This window comes from Gopherus flavomarginatus, chromosome 15 (genome assembly GCF_025201925.1).
Source record: "Gopherus flavomarginatus isolate rGopFla2 chromosome 15, rGopFla2.mat.asm, whole genome shotgun sequence".
Classification (NCBI taxonomy): Eukaryota; Metazoa; Chordata; order Testudines; family Testudinidae; genus Gopherus; species Gopherus flavomarginatus.
The window spans coordinates 29,128,300-29,135,659 of NC_066631.1; the positions used below are offsets into that span (position 1 = coordinate 29,128,300).

The 7,360-nt window shown below is 46.5% G+C and overlaps 1 non-coding gene across 1 annotated transcript; it reads right to left on the bottom strand.

The window, feature by feature from the left end:
• Positions 1-6,064: 6,064 nt before the first annotated feature.
• Positions 6,065-6,166, bottom strand: LOC127035095 (U6 spliceosomal RNA). Its single transcript, XR_007769571.1, has one exon. It is a non-coding gene; the product is annotated as a U6 spliceosomal RNA (small nuclear RNA).
• Positions 6,167-7,360: the final 1,194 nt, after the last annotated feature.

Below are 7,360 nucleotides of genomic sequence, written 5' to 3' on the forward strand. Positions count from 1 at the left end.
GTACCACTCTCTCCATTGTAATTTAAATACTCCCGTCACTTTCAAATCTGGGCACAATAGGTGAGATTTTCAAAAGGGACCAGCATTGGCCAAATTATCCACTGCAGCATCTGACTTCACCCTTCCATCATTTCAATTCTCCCTGATGGAGCCTCAGTCATCTCCTTTTCATCTGCGTATTTCTATCACTCGGGCATGGGGAATTGCCTGCATTTGAGCAAGGCAGAGCTGGGACGCATCAGCATATTGTTTCATAAGGTTACCAGAACCAAGAGGATCTGGTCACATTCAAACTTCACAAGTTCCTACCCGCAATGAACCTGAGGTTGGAAACGTCTGAAGTTCACCCTGTGCTGTAGACTGCTTTGCTGCCTGTGTCTCTGCTTTCGCCAGATCTCGTTCAGGCTCAGGTCAGGCTGTGTGCTTGTGCTCACCAGGCTCTGTTGTGCCTTTCACATCACATCCCGAGCTTAGGTAAGCAGCTACCAGGAAAGAGAAATCAGATCACACATAATCTGCATCCCCTGGTGGGCAGAAATCAGGAAATTGATAACACGCTGAGATACCATTTGAATGTTCGTTTCAAAATATTTTTAAGAAACAAGATGTATCATGCTTCACAGGCCGCATTTTCTGAAAGCCCAGAAGCAGAACCTGTAGCAACCCTCATGGCTGAGAAGAGAAAGGGCTCATTTGTAATGAATACAAAGGGGATACTTCATTAAGGCTAAAGGACTTGAATAAACCCTGCTCTTTTCTATGACCCAACGCAACCCCTGTGCTGCCTAGCATCATCGCACCGGATCGCTGTACGTCTTGGCAGGCAAGGAAGGGAGTTCTGATACACTGTAGCACCTTGTATGGTAACCATCTTTAATGAGACGTCTGTCTCCAAGATGAGACACTGACACCGTGGAATCAAACAGGCGACTACTGTCTCTTTGCAGATCCATGCTCTGTATGTTTAAAAATACACATTGCAGCCCCCCTTGGTTTACACAGTCTAAATCACTGTATAAATAAGGAGAAATGTTTTAACTGTGAAGGTAAATATAAACCATTGGAAGCACTGACCTCGGCACACAGTGATTTCTCTATCACTTGACATCTTTAAATTGAGATGGGACGTCTTTCTGAAACATACCATGCAGCTCAGCCAGCAGTGATAGCCTTGAAGCAGGAATCACTGGAAATCTATGACCTCTGTTATGCAGGAGGTCAGACCAGAGAAACATAATGGTTCCTTTCTGGCCTTCAAAATCTGTGAATCCATAAATAAATGATCTTGCATTTTTACTTCCCCTTTTATACAAACATCTTCAAAATGCGGCACCAAAAAGAGTTCATGCTCAAAAAACCTTGTGAGGCCAGATGCATGTGAAGGTCATTTCACTGCTGAGGAAACTGAGGCAGGGGGCGTAAGTGACTTGCCCAAGGTCATACAACAGAGGTGCTCCTTCTCTTCCCTGTTACCAGCTGAGAGGAAGATAACTGGGGGGCAGAACTGAAATGAACAAAAGCAGATAGTGTGAGCAACAAGGAAGAAAGCCAGTAATTCTCTGCAGAGAGCAAAAAATGCACTAGATCCTTTCCTGACATCGCTCTTTCATGAGAAGAGTTGCTGTAAGCGCTGCAGAAATGTGCTGCAATCACAAATAGGAGGGGACATGGCTATACAAGCACCCCATTAAGATGTGGTCTACATGCTATGAAAAAGTTTGAGCACACCCACCCTATAACGTAGCAGGGGCACAGCCAGAAACAGGTCCCAGGAATTCTGACTCCCAGAGACCTACACTAACCTGCAGGGGTTGCACAGTTTGTCCCAATATGGAGGATTTTGATCTTTGTTCCACCTCAGCCTTTCTAAGGAGGCTGTCTGCAAATATCTGGCCAAGCTACAGTTTCCCTGAGGTATTTAACATCTTACTGTCCTCAGCCTTCTCTGGAGCGAGTATCGCACACGTTACATGGTTGCTTATATTTGTGACACAATCTGGTGTTATTTCCTTTTGGCAAAACACAGGAGATCACCACACACAGTGTGCTGCCTCCCACTAGCAGTGCCGATCAATTTGAATTACAGAAGCATTTATACTGTATGTAATATGGAGCCAACCAAACCATTCTAAACTAATCAGAACGTGGCAAGGTATATAATGGTCTCTAGTGTAAGTACTTATATGACTCCCATCACCATAGTTTCTGAGGGCCTCACAGTCTTTAATGTATCTATCCACATAACATCCCTGAGAGGTAGGACAGTGCTATTAAGCCTGTTTTACAGATGGGGAAACTGAGGCATAGAGCGGCTAAATTACTTGCCAAGAGTCACACAGGAAGTCTGCCCCAGAGCAGAAACTTGCACTAAGGTCTCCGAGTCCTAGGTTAGTGCTCTAATCCCTGGGTCGTCCTTCCTCTCAAAATACTACCTTGGTGTTTGACGATTTTACTTTGGAAACTTGGAAATTTTTGTAATTTGCAGGTTTCTTCATTGTTATGTAAGTTGCATGGCACCATGGGAATCACCCTATGACAATGTAGGTATACAGCAGCCACAACATGGTGATAAGCTGTTGAGATGGGAACAGCATTGGGCCTAAAGATTGTTTCCTCTTGTTCTCTAATACTTTGGCATTAGTGCCACAATTTTTGCAATGGTGCCTATCCAGACAGAGCCTAGCCTTGCCTAGCCTGTGATGAAAGAGGCATTTCAGAAGCAGATCAGATCTATTTCCAGATGACATAGAAAACCAAACCTTAAAGCTTGCACAATGACAGAGGAAAGCCTCCGAATGCTAACAATATCATCTGCCTTTTTTTTTTTTTTTTTTTGTGGCTTTAAGGATCACAGAAGCTTAATTCATTTATTTCACCACAATTGCTTTTTGCAATGAAATTAATCAGTTTAAGTCCTTACCTCCTGGTAATTGCCTGTTGAACATTGGATTGCACATACACTGCTTCCGTATATTGGTGCCTTGCAGATGTTCCCGGGAAGAGCCATGTCAGCACATTCCGATTCACCTCTTTGTGGGATCTTCTCACAAAGCATCTGCCACCCCTCTTTCCATGCCGTACGAGACCATAAGGCCCACCGCTTCAGATGTTACCTGGGATGCAACTCTGAAAAGATACTCAGGGGTCAAAGTGGAGGGGGGAAAGAGGTGATCCTCTTTCAAGCTCCACCCACAAAATAAGCTCCACCCAAGCAAGTCCCCAGAATAAGACTCTGAGGACAGCAAATTGTGTAGATGTTCAAAATATGGCCCTGCAGACTCTGTGAGCTCCCCTGGGTGCCCCTCTCTGTGGTTTGAATATCCCCAGATACTCTATTAGGCTTCTTCCAGGCCTACCCATTTGCTCCCACTCAACTGATTCTGTGTCGGATTGGCTCAAAATTGCAAGTGGGGAGATGATTTTTTTTCTAACAGCCAGAGCCACAAACTGGGGCTTGGATTCTCTTCTGTCTGCACTAGTCATGGGGATTCTGCAATTGGTGGCTCTATGGTGTTGAATCGTGAGGGTCCGGGCCCCACAGATGAAGGACCTCTGCCATCTCTGCCCCACTGGCAGAACAAGTGATTGCCTATGTCAGCGAAGTACTCGCAGGCAGCAAAGCAGTGACTGACTCTTCATGTGGGCGGCTGCAGGCTGTGCCAGGGGCCGGCTTTTGCTTTTGTGTTTCTGGTTAGCCCAGCAGGGGCTAAACACAGTGAAAATCTGTTAGTTATTAGTAAGGTGACTGCTCTGACTTGGAGACACCTGGGGAGCAGATCCTGTATGGAAGGAGGGGCCATTTTTACCTAGACAATTTTCTGACCATGATCTAATTTTAAATAGCTCTGTGCAGCATCCCCATCCTGCTGACAGACTGCCTGTTGGCCTGCTAGGGTCAGGTCTTTGGGCCAGGGACCGGGAAACTGACTAGTCCATTTTCAGGAGCTATCTGAATAAAATAAGAAGTAGCAGAAACAGCTGAGTGCCAAGCAGCCCCAGGTTGTGTTGTGTCCGAGAGGTTAGAGGAGCTCATGGAAATGAGTCACAGCAGTGAAGCGCGTGACTGGACTTCACTGACCCTGTTTGCACTGCACGGGGTATGGAGGCAGGACTGATGAGACTCTCCAAGCCTGGCGCTGCCTACACAGGGCTCAGTGTAAGACCCAGAAAGCACGCTTTTCTTGGCTTGCCCCAGCATCCTGACAGTGGTCCGGGGAGTTTGTCTTCTGGATGTTACAGGAACAGAATTCCTTGCAATTCTGAGTTTCCTGATCCAGAGCTGGGCTTGAAGGTATATGCACATTTGTACATTTCATAGCCAGGCCTGTTGCAGAACAATTATGAGAACCCTCAAAAGGATCAGCCCAGATAAACAACCAAAAGTTCAGATACTAATTGAAACCACTTGACCCTGTCTGGTCTGTAAACAGGGCTGGGAATACTCTCACTGGATTTCTGCTCCCTCTGACTTCAGACCCAGGCTGGGATTCCAGCAGGAACACCGCCCTCTGGTGGTGGTTTTGTTTCTTCTGTTTCCACCCAAAGTTGAAAACAGGATGGGGTAAAATGAAACACGTTATCATGAGAGAAAAAGGAATCACCCCTAAAATAAAAATTTGAGCTCGACCTGGAGACCGATTTTCTCATCCTTAGCAGCATGGGCACAAGGAGACAGATGTAGAGCGATTCTGCCTGCTTCAGGGTGCATTAAGGCACTCTGTATAACGACTGCCTCCCATGGATTGTGACAAGGGTTTGAACCAGGCACATTCAATTTGTGGCACAGACCTTGATCACTTGAGCCAAAGAAGCAGTATCAATAGTAGGTTGTTATCCTCTAGTGGAGCAGCTCCATTACACGCTTTGCCAGGGACGCAGGATTAGGCTGCTAAGTAGTTGTTTGTCTTTAAAGGCAAAGTAGCACCTCTGTGAACATCTAATAAGCCCTTGGAGGCTAGGATGCTTTTTCCAACAGCTAGTGCAGGGCCATGTGGTATTTTGACGTTCCATCTAGGAAGCATAAAAGCACACCAAGAAAAAATAGCATTGCAGAAATATTAAAAAGCAAGAGATAAAAAGAAGCTAAAAAGAAATGCAGAGGATTAAAGCTGAAAAGACAGGCTGCTTCTGCAGGGAGATAAACCGATAGTTATACACAAGCAGATTAGTTCATTTCTCCCAGCGGATCCCAAATGATAGTCCTTGCCTCTTTTATCCTCTCCATGCAAATAGGAACCTGCATGCCTCTGAAACAAAATACTCCCCTGCTCCCTGTCTGCAATGCACTGACTCTATCAGAGACTCCAAAGCTAGCAAAACTCATTGCGTTTCCAGATGTGTTTGTCACATGAGTGCGAGTGGAGAAGTTTGAGCTCTTGATTGCTGCCTCTGACTCTTCCCTGACAGACCTGCAGTTCCCCTAGCGCCTCGGTAACCTGGATTAATAAAACATTCGCTTTGTAGCATGGGCAGAGAAATGCAGAGGCACAAGGACTCCGAGTGGGTCATCGAGATACCAGTTCTTGCAAAGGAAGCCTCCAGACTTCTTGTCCCCCAAGTTTTGGCATCAACTGTGGGTTACATAAAGCACAAGGAGCAGATCCTATAAATAAACTACCCTGAAACTGTCACTTGAAAACAATAATCGCTCTCAACTGCTCTCAGGAGTGAAAATGCATCTGTTCAATGGTGAAATTAAATCCTACCCGTCTCGGGAAAGAATATGGGAGGATGACTCTGGTTTCCATGAGTGAGTGCTATATGCCTAAGGGAGGGCTGTCTGACGTTATTGCTCAGCAATCCATCTCTAGCTCATATGAAAGGTGCAGTCGCCTACATTCTTCTCTCTGCCTGGGTCGGTTAAAATCTTGGGCTGGTGTCAGTTAGGATACCGCTTTGGTTTCAATAGCTTGAGGGTGATTTGTACCAGCCCTAAGGCTCCAACCATCCTTACTTGGGCTGAAAGAAGCAACTGGTATTCTCCCAGCCAAGTGCTTTTCCTGCTGCTGTGTTTTGCAAAACAGCATTTTATTGTACTGCGCTGACTGTATCATTCTCTTTTTTTTAAAATATGGAATGCTTCACGAATTTGCGTGTCATCCTTGCGCAGGGGCCATGCTAATCTTCTCTGTATCATTCCAGTTTTAGCATATGTGCTGCCAGGCATCTTTCCTATCAGAAAATATGTCATCTCTCCCCCTTTCTGAACAACGTCGCTGCTGCCTCTGTGACCGGGGACCCCTCAGTATGCCATGGTGCAACCTGGTCCCACCTGATGGTCCCGCGATTAAGTTGCCCATCCCATAGGAAACTGTCTTTGGCCATCTACCTGTGCCATCAGCAGTGAAGGGCCAAATTCAGCCCTGACCCAAACAAGCTCACTGCAGCTGCTCAGCCCAGGGCTGCATGTGGGCTGGGGAGTCTGTGCCCTTTCTCTCTTTTCTGATACAGCTACAAGTTTCACATGTACTTGGCCCATAAGCTCCTTGGGCAGGGACGGTGTCCCTCTTTGCAGTGGTTTGCACATAAACAATACCACCCCCTCCCACTCGCACCCAAAGCAATCTGCGTGCAATGGACAAAACCGACCCATCTTCAGGCTGTTCCTTGCCGGGTCCCAGTCTGGCTCCTCTAGCTGCAGGGGACTGACTTTGCCCAGGAGGAAGAGGAATCCTTCCAGAGAGAAAGTGCCCAGCACCCAGAAGAACCATTTCTCTTCTCCCTCCCAGCCCCCCTTGTATCTCCTTCCTTTATGTGGTTTAACTTCTCTCTCCATTCACTGGCCGTGGTGCTGAATGCTGAGGAGCGACATGTAGCTTTCTCCAAGCCTAGGTCACCCTTTCTGAGCTGTTTAGTCCACGTTCTGCACATACCACCAAGCTGCTTTTATTGCAGGTGGGGGACAAGGTAGCTCAACCCTACCTGCTTTGTTCTAGCCACACCCTGGGGTCTGGATCAGGCCTGCTGGGTCTGGCTTGGCTCTGCAGGATACAGTACGCAGGGAAAGTTCACAATAGAATTTTCTCATGAAATGTTGGCAGTGCAGGAGAATGCAATTCTGAAGGCTATTTAGCTGGAAATAAAAGGAACTTTGAAGTGTGCTCTAGTCACAAAAGCAGAAAATAACTAATTTGATGGCTGTTTGCCGCTGTGTTCGCCCCCCAGTTCTGACAACACCACCAAGAAAAAAAAAGAAAAAAGCCTTCTCAATGCTCCACAATCCAGGAAGCCCAGTCTGGGCTTGGGTGAAAGCTGTCAGTTTAATACCATGCTGAGGTTATTCCATTGAATCCAACCCTGGCTGACTTCTCCAGGCAGGAAATGGAGCATCTGCGTGATTAGGATGAGGTGAGAGGATGAA